General features: G+C 41.8%; 1 protein-coding gene across 3 annotated transcripts in view; it reads left to right on the top strand.

Moving 5' to 3' along the window:
- Positions 1–1,050: 1,050 nt before the first annotated feature.
- Positions 1,051–15,445, top strand: part of AGPAT4 (1-acylglycerol-3-phosphate O-acyltransferase 4) — a 137,596-nt gene continuing 123,201 nt past the window's right edge. For 2 of the 3 annotated variants that reach the window (XM_073673250.1, XM_073673248.1), the window contains exon 1: positions 1,051–1,197. The gene's annotated coding sequence lies outside the window, so the exon portion shown is untranslated. Of the gene's footprint in view, positions 1,198–11,178; positions 11,358–15,445 lie in introns of those variants that run through there. The other variant, XM_073673249.1, reaches the window with a different exon arrangement.

The raw sequence follows: 15,445 nt of genomic DNA, 5'->3' as shown, positions 1-15,445 counted from the left end.
CATTAAATAGCTGTCGGCCAAACTATCATTGACTACTCTATGCACATGAACATTTGGTACGGCCAAACGTTCATGTGTTTTCACAGGAGAGAGCTAAATCTCCTGAATAACAATAGCGTCGGGCTTCAAAATTCAAACTGACCGACCCTTATCTCCCCCAACAGATGATTTGGGAGACCCCCATACACATTAGATTGTTAGGCAATATTGGTGGATTTGTCTGATTTTAGTCTCATGTGTATAATTTAATTTCTTTAAGGTTAAAAAAAGGCACAAGTCCATCATTATCAACCTATATTCTAAGATGTCATAGGTATGGGCGCTGTAAGAATGAGTCCTTATGTCAATAGCTTGAAGATTCTTGGCAGCTTAAATTCCCAGATTATTCTGTCTCAGTTGTTCTTAAAATGACAATCAGTATTAAGAATTGAAACCTGTTATAGTTGTTATATGTGTTAAATGTTGCGCTTTTTTCTTAGGCATTCAATTGAAAAATTCCTGATGAAGGGGCCTCTGTACTCTGAAAGCTTGCAAACAAAATTATTTTGGTTAACCAATAAAGGTATCGCTCATTGAATACTTTTGTGTTTTTTGACATAAAAGTTTTTACATAGAGTTTTTACATTGCAATCTCTCACTATAAACTCAATCTACTTCCCAGCACACTGGAATTATCTCTATTCACTGGCTGCACAAGACTTCAAGAAGTAAGACAACTGGTGGGAGGGGGGAGACATGCTGCTGGCTGCAGAGAGGGCTGGTGGGGGAGGAAAGGAGGGAAGTTGTGAATCACTTAGCTTTCTGATAATGCTGGTACTTAGAGGGGACGCCCACTGAGCGCTCAATTTGAACGCACATGAGAAGGCAATGAGAATAGAAGACATGATGGAAATAATAGAAAGATCAGGACAACAGCGACGTGCAATATAGTGTAATTTAATCAATTAATTGTGACTATACCTATGTGGAAATCAATGTTTTCTATGTCAAAGGAGCACATGTGCTCAAGGAAACCCATGGGGTGGGGGCCATGCTCATTTACTTTGTTAATACCACCCCATGGGCGGGCTCCAGCTTTCTTCCCTGGCTTGGTTTATATACAAGAGCTCATTGGAGACTGAGTAGTTTTAGTAAGTGGGGTCTTCCTTGCCCCTTACTGTTCCCTCAGTGCTTATGTCCAGCTCTGGAATACACGAGGTACGTGCTCCATTCTTTAGATATCTTCTGGATTTCTCACTGCTTCTTCTGTTAATGAAGCTGATATTTTCCATCTGTTGACTGATCAGTTTATGAAGGGCTCTGACTGCGCTGGGAGACATCACCCTCTCAGACATTGGGAGACTCTCAGAGGGAGGATGACTTCTGTGCATGCCCTTCCCTCAGCTTCTCCTCCAGGTACTTTGTATGAATAGTGGGGAAGTTTCTAGTAACCTTCTGCTAGACATGGAGCTCAGCCAGCCCAGCCCTTGTGAAGCTGTGTGTGAGGCGAGGTCTGAGGGGCTGGCATGCATCTGTGTTCATTTCTCCAGCAAGTTGATGTGTTTCTAATGCTCTTCAGCAAATGAGGCCGTCTTTGTGCCGAGCAGCATCATCCTCTTTCCCATCATCTCCATGGTTACTAGGGAAAATGTCATGGGTATCTAGCCTTAGAATGACATGTAATGGGGAGGGACAATATGGAGGAGACACGGCATACTGTTGCTCTCATGTGGCTGTGTTATTCTGTAGGGACGTGCAGCCGTTGCTATATTTACAAAGCCTCTATTGTGTCATATAGCACATGGCGAGTTAGTAAACACATACTTAAATAGTGTGCAGGTCCTGGAGGAAGTGGGGATAATGCAGACTTCTCTGTAAGGGCATACTCCCATGCTGAAGTTCTTCAATTCAGTTTTCCAGGTCAAAGCCAGGAAAGGAGAGACTGAGCCCCTGATTCATTAAGAATGACGTTTTTTAACATCGGTTTTGAGGAGGAGGTGTGCTGGATTCATTAAAGGGATTTTCCCACGAACAAAAGTTGATTTTAATCAATAGATGTTGGAATAATAATAAGTTCCACAATTGGATGTGTTTAATGTTCCTGTGCTGAGATAATCTTATACATGTGTCCCTGCTGTGTACTGTGTAATGGCTGTACCTGACCTTACAGGAACACGGTCTGATCATACCACAGCTCCTGGGCAGTGGAGGAAGGAAAAGAATATACAGACATTACAGCAGGGGATGACAGGTGATTCTTTCTTTGAAGTAAAATATTGTTTAAACACAGGCAGGGAAATGTTTCACTTCATAAAAAGAATCAGCTGTGATCCCCTGCTGTAATGTCTGCATACCCCTGTCCTGCCCAGGAGCTGTGGTATGATCAGACCATGTTCCTGTACGGTTAGACACAGCCATTACACAGTACATAGCAGGGGCACATTTATAAGATTATCTCAGAACAGGAACATTTTATTTAAACACATCCAATTGTGGAAATTATTATTCCAAGATCTATTGATTAAAATCTACTTTCGTTTGTAGGAAAACCCCTTTAAGAGGTGCTTGATTTCTAATGAATCAGGAGTGTCAGACCAGTGGTGTGTATTTCCTCGTGCACCTCACCACAGATCTTATTCCGGATTTATGGTGTAAGGAATGCTGCTACTCGTCATGAATTTGATTAGCAGGGTTGCCATGAACCCATCCCAGTTCGGTCCACTTTGTCGGAGCTTGGCAAAATTGTTGTGAGTATATCGTAAACTGCAAAATCTTAGCAAAGCCTTGTTTGCGCCAAAATGTACTTACTTTGTTTTTGTTTTTACAGCATAATTCTGGATTAAAAGATTTTAGGACAGTGACTTGTCTTTCTCTTTAATTCTCTCCTGGCCTCAAAAGCTGAATTAAAAACCTGAATATGTAAATGTGGCCTTAGGGCAAGGATGAGAACTTCATGACAGTTCAGGCATATAATCATGTGTAAGTACATGGTTGATAATCCTAAATATTTTTTTGGTGACCCTATAGCGGACAAGATTTGGTGTGGGTGGGGTGTCAGTTTTCTGAGCTCTGCTACATGCTATATCTAAGAACTCTGATTGTGTCACAACTGCTACACCCAGTAAACTAAGTGATACATTGTTGGAATCAGGGTCTCTTTGCCTACATCAGGCTGCTCTCAGATGACGTAGCAAAAACCTGCTGACAGATTCCCTTTAAGTGGCTCTTGCATGAGAGAAAACAGTCCGTATATAACTGAAGCATCCAAACTCTTTTTAGTGCAGATTGAACACTGAAAATCCACAGTACAATGTTGCTGAATAGTATTTTACATGAAATATAAAAATCAGAATATTGTTATACTGTATTCTACATTTTGCCTTACATCAATAAAGGTGATGTCCATAGGGGATGTTTATAGTCATGTATCACCTACAAACAGAATAGATTATAAATGTCTGATTGCTGGAACCCCTCTAGAATGTTGGTCCTGACCGGAGCCCCTCTTTCCTCCTCACTGAACAACTACAGTAGTTTGAATGGAACAGTGATTGAACTTTGGTGGTCGAATTAAACTCTTCAAACTTATTTTTCTAGTCTTAGTAAATGTGATCATTTGATCACTTCTATCATATATTGAATTGTAGCACAGTGCAGATGGGCTAGCAGATTAATCTTTCTTCCTTGATATAGGCACTTACATTCTGCAGTCAGCTGAATGTAGCATCTACTGTGTTAAACGGCTGGTATTGGAGTTATCTCTGATCCCAGAAGTTAAAGGATCTGCAGTTACATAGTTACCACAATGTAATAATATTGCACAGGGCAGTGGAGTAGAGTGATTAAGTTATTAATATACAATGGTAGATGTAGATAGATACTGTACACTAAGAAATGTCTTGGTTTTAGAAAGAATTGTTTTTTTTGACCAGGATGTTCACTCCACATATAGACAATACAGTATTTATTTAGTTAACACAAATTTATTTAATGATTAAAGACACCTTAATTGGTTGCAGTTAAAGATTTTCAGATTTTTGCCATTCTACATGTCACAATTTTTATATCTAAATGTGGGGGAAATTACATCTCACAGTTTCTGTAGTTCTTCGTAGAAGTGTGTCAAGCCTGTATGCATTTTTTCTTGACCTCTTAATGAAGGTCATTCCAAAGATCTCGAAGGATTGGGATTAACTTACTATTTACTACTTACTAATAATGCCATGGCAGTCAGGGGCCTGACAAAGTCACAGGTCCTGCATATGCATCTACAGAAGGTATTTTTATTTGTGAAGTCCAAAAGGTCCAAAAATATTTGGACAGTGACACAAGTTTTCGAATTGTAGCTGTTTACCAAAACATATTGAAAATATAGTTATATAATCAATGTGGACATAAATTGCTGCATGTTCCCTGTTCACCGTCTGACAGCGTCTGTGCTTTGCTGCTGCTAGCATGATTGGTCTTAAATGAGCCTGGATTGTCCGCACCTTTGTCCTTTCTACAACTCGGAAGCTGGATGCCCGCAGTGCAGTTGGGTGATCTTTTAACAAGTGGTGACCATGACAAATAATGTTCTAAGTGATTCTTGTACACTAATGAAAATGAACATTTTATAAAGAAGCTGAAAATAATAGAAAGTTTGTCCTGTGTTTTGAATATGTTGGATATAAAGCAATTTGTGGAAATAACTGCATTACGGCAACCTAAAGGTGCTTGACTTATATGTATTTTTAAGGTTCGCTTTACTTATCTATGAACCAAAAAAGGTCACCCACTCTCTGAAAGGCTATGAGTTCTTTAAATTTCTTAAGGTTTTAAGCTTTAGTATAAAAAGTACAGTGCTTACAAGAAAATGTATAAAAAGATAAAAATTAAATGACACAAATATGCAAAATAGTTATAAAATAAAAAAGGAGAAATAACAGAAATACCTAAATGTTTCCTTTTAAAGTTAAAGGAGACGAGATCTCAATCTGCGCATGCGCCAACTCGGGTGGCCATTTTCCTGAAGCCCACCACAGGGAAATAAATGGGAAAGTGTGGGGACACAATGCCAACACCCTCTCCTCCCAGCAAGGGGGCCCGTAGCATCGCCTCACTCCTGCTGTCGCTGCCAGCTTCCTGCAACAGTGACCCCGCTCCACCGCAGCCGTCCCCCCTGTTAAGCTACCATAAAATCAAACTATAACATGTCCCACCATTTTATTAAAAGAAAATGTTTTCCTCCCCAAAATTTGGGGTGCATGTTATGGTCCACAAAATACAATAAGTAGAAAAATAAAAGGACAAAGTGAGAGTGAGAAAATAACTAGAAAGAGTAGTGGTCAAACTGTTTATGAAATGGGTTTACAAAGGAGTTACTTCATTTGCCAACTAGGATGAAAAGGCTGGGGAAGATCTTAACAACGATCAAGGAAGCCAAGGGGCAAAAAGTTATTGTGCTTTATTATCATTGTTTCATTAAAATTTTCCATCCGCATTATTGTGTTTAACTCCTCTACCCACAACCAGCTGGTAAAAAATGATGAGGATTTCCAAAGTCTGGGAATATGGCACCATGGTGGCTCAGTGTAGCACTATGCTTTGCAGCACTGAGGTCTTGCGTTTAAATCCCTCCAAGGACAAAATCTGCAAGTAGTTTGTATGTTCTCCCCGTGTTTGCGTGAGTTTCCTCCAGGTACTCCTGATTCCTCCCACACCCCAAAGACATACTGATGGGGAATATAGATTGTGAGCCACAATGGGAACAGTGATGATCGTGTCCAACAATTGGTTTCTCGAAATTCAACACAAAATGCCATTGCTAATGACTACTACAATAGCAACATGTTTCAGCACCTTAAATGTTGTGCTTACGTTTTGGTAGTCTCTTTGACTGTGAAGACCTGCTGGAAATGTAATGCTTAGCCAAAAAGTAGCTTCTAGTATCATTTCTGAGCAATCTTAGTCCATTTCTTGGGCAATGGCCTTAAATTCATTAATATTCTTGGATTTGTGTTCTGAAATCACTTTTTTGACAACCTATCAAAAATTCTCTAGTAGGTTCAAGTTAGGTGACTTTGACGGCCTTTCTATAAATCTTCCAGGCCTTCTTCTTTGCTTGATTTTGATGTATGCGCAGGATAAATATCTTGTTGGAAACTTCAGCTTTCTCACAGGAATGATGCTTCCCCCTAGCATTTCCTGATATTGAATTCATCTTGCCCTCCATATGCTGCAGGTTTCCAATGCCAGATGAAGAAAAGCAGCCCTAGAGCATCCTGGAACCACTAATATTCTGTTCCACAGAACAGAATCTCAAAACTTATGTGGCTTATTGAAATCACTTTGAGATATCCACTATTCTTGTGCTTTTGGATCACTAAAGGTGTATGTCTTAGAGTGCTTACATTGAGATCTTCCACGTTTAGTATGCATCTATTTCTGCAAACTGAAACCTCAGTACCTTCTATTGTCTAATCTTGCTGCAGATATTTTTCAGTCCCTCAACACTTTTTGGCCACCGGCCTCCTCAAGAATCTGGTAGCAGCATCTTTTTGCCACTTTCTGGCAGGATAACTTCTAACTGTATCTTTAGGAACATTCAATGTAATTGAAGTCTTTTTGTATCCTTTTCCTTGTTTGTGCAAGGCATCAATTATTATTATTTATTTATATAGCGCCATTGATTCCATGGCGCTGTACATAAGAAGGGGTTACATACCAAATACAGATATCACTTCCAGTAAACAAAAGTAACAATGATGGACTGATACAGAGGGAAGAGGACCCTGCCCTTGCGGGCTTACATTCTACAGGAACGGGTCTCTCCTCTTAACTTTTAGGATCACAACCCAAGAATATCAGTTTTCATTGTTTACGCTAAAGTGGAGTTTTTTTGTGGGTCTATATTTTTGTATTTTCATACACGATATAATTATTTATTGCATTCCTAATGTGAAAAAATTGGCCGGACCTTAAATGCGCCCATGTCTTCTAATGCAGCAAGTAACTGATTACTGCTTTAGTAATAACCAGATCGTCTTTGATGGATTTCTTTATCTTTTGTTCATGGCTTTAATAAATTATGCGGGCTAGAATTCTTCAGTTCAGAAGAACAGAAGATAAGGACGAGAGCTGAGGATAAGGTGCAGCGGGGTAGAAAAAAGCTGTTGTTTCTAATAAATTGCGAGCAATGGATTATATCCATTCAAAAACATCATTAAGGAATAATGAAAAAATAAAAGAGTAGATACATCCTGTTGACCAAAATTGAAATGAACAATTTGTAACTATTAATTTCAAGAAAATAAAAATAAATGTAGCATCTGTTATATAATAATAATGTATTTGTTAAAAAAAGGATTGTCATTAAGGCTAAGTGCCCACAATGCAGAAATGCTCAGGATTTTTTCTGAGCGTTTCCGCATCTCCCTGGCAGAAGAAACACATGCGGATTGTACATGCGGATTTTACATGCGTTTTTCCTGCCATGGACAAGCAGAAGTGAAGCTTTTTTCACATGCATTTCCGCATGCGGGTTGTGAAGTGCTTTCCAAGCGATTTTAGCATCACTTGGAAAGTGCTTGTCAACTTGGTCACACTATATAAATCCATGCAACCGGCATGGATTTATATAGTGTGACCAAGTTAATAGTTGAAAAAAAGATTAAAAATGGTAAAAAATAAAATAAAAACCATTATACTTACCTTCTGATGGCCCCCGGTCTTTTCTCCGCTGCATCCGGTCTCGCGAGCCGTACAAGAGACCGGACGCGAGACCGGATGCAGTGGAGAAAAGACAGAGGGCCATCAGAAGGTAAGTATAATGTATTTCTTATTTTAATTCTTTTTTTTTAACAGGTCCTATGGTACCCGGGTCTGGAGGAGAGTCTCCTCTTCTCCAAACCCGGGTACCATCCGCACATTGAATCGCCTAATATCTGCATGTGCACATGTAGTCATGCGCATATTAAGCGATTCAATGCAAGTCAATGGCAGCAAAAACGTTGCGATTATGCAAAATAATTGGTAGTGCTGCGGATTTTTCCGCAATGATAATCCGCAGCGGAAATTTCCGCAGCATGTGCACAGCACATGCGGATTATCATTGGGGAACATGGCAGACGTTCTACCAAGCGTTTCTGCAGCGGAATTGCCGCTGCGGAAACGCTTAAAAAGCGCATAGTGGGCACACAGCCTAACTGTACATCTGTGAAAATTTAGATGTCCATTGACTAGAAATAGTGGGTATAATTGACATGTCTGTATTATCCTGTTAAGTGTATGGACTGTGTGGTACATTCTGGTATCCTCCATTTAGTGAAAAGAAGAAAAACACGGTACCAAACCTTCGTCTTCCTTTGACTGCAGGGCCGGCGTCAGCACCTGGCGCACCCGGGCAAGTGCCGGGGCCCTGAGCAAGCGGGGGGGGCCCACTCGCTGTCGAGCACCCCGCCGCGCTATGGGACCTGTGAGCGGAGGAGAGCAGTGCCAGCACCCGCTCCCCCCGCTTGCTCAGGGCCCCGGTACTCAGCGCAATACTTACCTCTCCCCGTGCCTCCGCAGCAGCTCCTGTCTCTTCCGCAGCTGCTGCACTGTGACTTCTCAGTTCAGAGGGCGCGGTGACGTCTTTACACTGCGCTCTCTCATGAGCCGTCACAGTGCAGAGTGGGAAGACGCCGTCGCGCGTGAGGAGTACGGAGCAGCGGCAGCAGGTGAGAAGTGTGGTCAGTATTTGATTTTTTATTTTTTTTAATTGTATGGAGGCGTGGGGCATTATAAGGGAGGGGAGGTGGGGTGGTGTGACATCCTGCATGGGGCATTATAAGCGAGGGGGGGTGTGACATCCTGCATGGGGCATTATAAGTGAGGGGGGGTGTGACATCCTGCATGGGGCATTATAAGGGAGGGGGGATGTGACATCCTGCATGGGGCATTATAAGGGAGGGGGGGTGACATCCTGCATGAGGCATTATAAGGAGGGGTGACATCCTGCATGGGGCATGATAAGGGGGGGTGACATTCTGCATGGGGCATAATAAGGGAGGGGGGTGTGTGACATCCTGCATGGTGAATTATAAGGGAGGGGGTGTTTGTGACATCCTGCATGGGGCATTATAGGGGGGTGTGACATCCTGCATGGGGCATTATAAGCGAGGGGGGGTGACATCCTGCATGGGGCATTATAAGGGAGGGGGGGTGACATCCTGCATGGGCCATTATAAGCGAGGGGGGGTGACATCCTGCATGGGGCATTGTATGGGAGGCGGGGTGTGACATCCTGCATGGAGCATTATAAGGGAGGAGGGGTGTGACATCCTGCATGGAGAATTATAAGTGAGGGGGGATTGTGACATCCTGCATGGTGCATTATAAGGGAGGGTGTGTGTGTGACATCCTGCATGGGGCATTATAAGGGGGGGTGACATCCTGCATGGGGCATTATAAGGATGGGGGGGTGACATCCTGCATGGGGCATTATAAGCGAGGGGAGGTGACATCCTGCATGGGGCATTATAAAGGAGGGGGAGTGTGACATCCTGCATGGGGCATGATAATGGAGGGGGGTGACATCCTGCATGGGGCATTATAAGGGGGGGTGACATCCTTCATGGGGCATTATAAGGGAGGGTGTGTGTGTGACATCCTGCATGGGGCATTATAAGGGAGGGGGGTGTGTGACATCCTGCATGGGGCATTATAAGGGGGGGTGACATACTGCGTGGGGCATTATAAGGGAGGGGGGTGTGACATCCTGCATGGGGCATTATAAGCGAGGGGGGTGTGACATCCTACATGGGGCATTATAAGGGAGGGGGGGTGTGACATCCTGCATGGGGCATTATAAGGGGGGGGTGACATCCTGCATGGGGCATTATAAGGGAGGGTGACATCGTACATGGGGCATTATATGGGGGGAACAGCCTGCATGGGGCATTATGTGGGGGGAACAGCCTGTGTGGGGCATTATGTGGGGGGAACAGCTGCATGAGGCATTATGTGGGGGGAACATCCTGCATGAGGCATTATGTCGGGGGAACAGCCTGCATGGAGCATTATGTGAGGCACAGCCTGCATGGAGCGTTATATGGGGGGCAGTAGGGCCAGTATACTGTGTGGAGCGATTCATCGGTTTCTGAGCTATTGTGGAATTTACAATAGATATCGGTCATGTAATGTAAGAAGTGAAATCTTTGGCATTGTACTATATATATATTTCTCTGCAGTATCTGTGCATCATGAATCGTGGTATGTGTTAAAGGGGCCCACTGAGACTCTTTCGCCCAGGGCCCACAAAAACCTGCAGCCGGCCCTGTTTGAATGTATGGACTGCAATGCCTGGTATGACTGCAGTCTCCTGACCTGAAATAACAGGCTCATAGATATATATTAGGGTATTAGTCTGTGTAAGGAGGCCCCAGGGCATTGTGGTCCATAAGACAGAGCACAAATACCTTTTTACAAGAGGATTTTGGAGCAGATTTGTATTTTATTTATCTTATGCACTGCAAAGGTTGAAATACATAGGGAAAATTGCCAACAAATCCACAACTCTCAGTTTGACAAAGATTTCTTTCACTACATGTGGATGCCGTTTTTAAAACACATTCCATTGTATTTTACTGAAAAAAAGCTGCTGATTTTGCAGTATTTTAATTCAACCTAAATCTGGCCATACAGGTGAGAGAAAAGTCACCATCCCAGCCCTTTCAGATAGCTGAATGGAAAGAGGTGCTAAGAGATAGTACCCCACCTATCTAAATGTCACTAATGGGCTGCATCCTGCTGAGACCTTTGGGGTATCTGGGATCAGAAGGTCGCAGTCATTGTCAGATCGCAGGTCCTCTTTGGAGTCAGCTCGGCGATTAACTTGAGTAGGAGCAGATTGAACTGTCACGAATATGCTGCATCCTGCTGAGACCTTTGCGGTATCTGGATTCAGAAGGTCGCAGTGATTGTCAGATCGCAGGTCCTCTTTGGAGTCCGCTTGGCGATCAACTTGAGTAAGAGCAGAATAATTTTCACTTGGTGTGAAAAGGGTTACCAGTTCACTTTTGATCTTGCTGGTATTCCATATGGCTCTAACCTCAGCTGCTGCATCTTGCTGCCACTCCCTTCCATTATTTACACTCACTCCTAGCTATCGCCTAGGTTTTTCTGTGTTGACCTCCCTGGAGAAGTTCCAGTTTTAGCTGTGGAGTTCCAGTTGATGTTTGATTTCTGCCTGTTTGTCTCTCTCTCTGCGTTTCCTTACCTTAGTAGTGAGACTAGTATCTTGCTGTCCTACTCACTAGTTAGGGCTAGCTCAGGTCCATCCAGGGCTTAGGCATGTGATCGCGCATCGGGAGAAGGACCCATCTAGGGACGATAGGGAGCTCAAGGTGCCATCTCAGGTGAGTTTTTAGGGGTGTCCCTTCTCCCCTGTCCCTATAATAAGGGCTCCCTTTACCTTCTTTCCATCTTTTGCGCCGCACGCCAGGCATTTTTTTGCTACGGCGTGACACTAATATTCATGGCCTATTTAAAGGCTGGATAACCCATTTACTAGACCATTAAGTAGTAGCATCTCAAAATACTAAATGTGCTTGTGCACATATGATACATTCTACCACAGTAAGACTAATCATGGGATGTTGTGTCTCATGAGATTAGGAGGTAAACATCTCCACTCATACACACCATTTTCTTACTTTGAAGAATGTATCTCTGTATAATAACTAAACTTCTATACTATGTTTGGTAATAGAGTTCACATGGCTCAATTTTTCTGTATTAGAAATTGCTGTTAGGCTGTGTGCCCACGATGCGTTTTTTAAGCGTTTCTGCAGCGGCAATTCCGCTGCAGAAACGCTTAAAAAACGCATGGTAGAAGGCCTGCCATGTTCCCCAATGATAATGAGCATGTGCTGTGCACATGCTGCGGAAATTTCCGCTGCGGGTTATCATTGGGGAAAAAAATGCAGCACTACCAATTATTTTGCGGAAGCGCTGCATTTTCGCCGCCATTGACTTTCATTGGAACACATGGATTCCGCATCACTGGATCTGTAGATGCAGAATCCATGCGTTCAATGTGTGGATGGTACCCGGGTGTGGAGGACAGGAGACTCTCCTCCGGACCCGGGTACCATAGAGCCTGTAAAAAAAAGAATAAAATAAAAAATAAATATTATATTTACCTTCTCATGGCCCACGGTCTCCTTGTCTTTGCTTGCTGGCAGATCGCGGTAGACTGAAGGACCTGCGCTGACGTCATAGTCATGTGACGGCAGGTCCTTCAGTGTAGTGTACCGCAAGCTGCCGGCAAGCCAGGATGGAGTGAAGCAAGACTCTGGGGGCCATCAGAAGGTAAGTATATATTTATTTTTTTATTTTTTAACATTCTTTAAGGTCACAGTATATAAATCCATGCCGTTTGCATTGATTTATATAGTGTGACCAAGTTGACAAGCACTTTCCAAGTGATGCTAAAATCGCTTGGAAAGCGCTTGACAACCCGCATGCGGAAATGCATGTGAAGAACGCTTCACATCCGCATGTCCCTGGCAGGAAAACGCATGTACAATCCGCATGTACAATCCGCATGTACAATCCGCATGTACAATCCGCATGTGTTTTTTCTGCCAGGGAGATGCAGAAATTCTCAGGAAAAAATCCAGAGCATTTCTGCATTGTGGGCACATAGCCTTAATGTGGCTTTCAAGCAGAGCATATATCAGATACAGAAGCACAGCTTTCTATTACAGCCTGTTATTGTTGCACAATGAATTCACATAGATACATTTGATAAAAGACATGAGAAGTGAGGCCTATGAGCTTTTTTCAGCGTGTATGGTAACTATATCCATAGAGCGCCAATCTCCCAACCTTGACCAAAGCAGTGTCCTTTTAAACTTTGACAGAAAAAAAACTGCACTTTCCTTCATAGAGGGTCTAAGGGTGAACGTTTCTCCTTGTGGAAAGTCCCAAACAGGCGTAAAGAGACTTATGTGCCAAGTAATGCTTCTCTGGGAATCTAAATATTCAAATAGCCTCTTCAGAGAGGAGGAGGACTTTGCATGGATGAGAGGCAAATACCCCGAAACACGGGTCTTCAATCGGAGTTTCAGTTTAACTTCTTTATCTAGGTCGTGTGGCAAGACTTGTTAAAGGATCGATAATGAATTTTAGGATTACTTCATCCATTTGGTGGCATAAGAGTTCTCTTCTCTCTGAAAAGGTAATTTGCATATTTTCTTATCCTGAGGAGTATTGCATAGCCTTTAAGTATCCTTACGACAACTTGACACCCTTGACACGGGGAAACATTTGCTCTTAAACCCCCTGTCAGAGGCCCCTGACCCTGCCAAATCAGATTTTGTGCTTTGCACTGTTGAGTGGCAAAGGCCCCAAAACAATTGTCTTCATTGGCTTTGACAAGGGAAGGCCACTCGCCTTTCTCCTGTTGGAGAGGGTTACGATTTTGACAGTATCCTAGTGCAGGTTTTTGTATCACTTGTCACTTCTTTTTAAGCGCACTCAAGTTTAAAGCACAGTTCTCAGGCTCAAAAAAATAAATCAACAAATGTCTTCAAATGGAGTTTCTGGTTTGGCTTCTTATATATCATATGGCAAGGCTTGTTAAAGGGTTGACCTTGAACTTTTGAATTGCTGCATCCAATAGGTGGAACTGGATTTCAAGTCCTCTTCTCTGGAGAGGCTAATTACATCTTCCTTTACAGAGGGTCACGACAATAAAGTCTACTCTATTGTGTGGAGTATGTTTGTTTTTTTACACTGGAAACCTATGAGCTATGCATGCAACTGTATGCCTATGCGATGGTACACCTTGGATACGACGAAAGAGGAAATTGTGTAAACCGGCAATAGCACCCATATAATGCAATGAGCAATACATATGCTAAAAAATCATAGTTCTCTATTTAATAATTGTAACAAACGCGGGATATATTTTTATATTCAAACCAATTAAAAATTTCAAAAAGTTTATTTTTGCAAGACTAAGAACAGGGCATCCAAAGAACAAAATATTTCCAAGCCCTCGCAAACTCCCTATCAATAAGCATATAAGTACATATATATAGTTGAATACAACCCAAAAAAACGAAATTAAAATAATGGAGGAAGAATGGATCGGTCACTTTTCATGGCTTTCAAAGCCTGAAGCGGTTAATAGCAATAAAAAAAAGAAGGAACATATGCAAAGAAAGTTGTTTTGACATTGCTGTACATATGTTTATTTTTTGGCATTTTTTGTAGTGCCTTTTCAGGCAGGTTCCAAGCAAAATCTGCCTGAAAAAGATGTCGTATGCACATACCCTAATACCAGTTGAAGGTAATTTCTTTGAGCTTTACATATAATGTAGACTGTTATATACTTTTTTTCCTTTCCCTTGTCAGTAGCTGTTATATAAATGTGGCGTCACAGAAATAAAAACGCTGCTTGTTTGGAAGATAAGGGGATCATAGTGACCCAAGTACCATTAGCGCAGGACACCCTTTAACCCTCAAGTGTGGAATGGAAAATACTGTAACATTTCTGGATCAATGTGGACACTGCTATCATTCTGTCCTCCTTACACGTTACCCCTCCCCGGAAAAAAATTGCAGAATAGATTTTTAGATATGTGAAGGTGCTCTTCACACCCGAAAGTATCTGAAGAGAGTTTATTAGATCTTGCTTGTTCCCTGTGTTGATTTATGGACTACCTATTTTACTGTTTCATCTGATCCAGGTCAGGTGGAATATTATTTTGTACATTTACCTAAAATTGCAGAACATCAGCAATAAATTATTTGTATCACATGTTGTTCTCAGCAGAAAACTAACATGTTAGCATTTCTATTCTAGATGTAACAATCTATAATTTTACTACTGACTTGGCCTTTTTATCAAAAAGCAATAAAAAAAAATCACAAGTACATTAGCAAAAGCTATCACTTTATCCTAATCAAGTCAAGTGATGTGTTATCCAGGTTTTGTGTTTGTGGTGATTATGTATTTTTTTACATCTAGATGTTTCACTTTTGAGCTAATCCCCAATCTACGTATTGTAAACTCATATAACAATAGTTGGGCAACAGTGAAGCAGTTCATGATGAAATTGCTACAAATATTATTTATTTTCTGTATTTGATAACACTGTAGTATTTTACCCACTCAAAAAGACAGAAGTGTATTAATGCCTGTCACCAGATTTCACAATAAAAAGTTCATAGAATATACAGTAGATCTCTTAGACCAAATGGTACTGATATTCTCACTTTGAAAACCATACTGAAAGTATAATACTTTTTTAAAAGTTTTCTTACCTGATAAAAAAAATCAAGAAAATCACATTGTATAAATTAGATGTATTTATTTGCATTTTGCAGTGTGAAATAAGTATTTTATCCCCTACAAACCATTATGCGTTCTGGCTCCTACAGACCAGTTAGATGCTCCTAATCAACTCGTTACCTGCATTAAAGACAGCTGTCT

Source organism: Phyllobates terribilis, unplaced genomic scaffold (assembly GCF_046119375.1).
Source record: "Phyllobates terribilis strain yellow unplaced genomic scaffold, ASM4611937v1 Scaffold_3__8_contigs__length_932513732, whole genome shotgun sequence".
Lineage (NCBI taxonomy): Eukaryota > Metazoa > Chordata > Amphibia > Anura > Dendrobatidae > Phyllobates > Phyllobates terribilis.
Note: the sequence above shows the minus strand (reverse complement) of the source record. Positions and strands in the feature narration are given on the sequence as shown.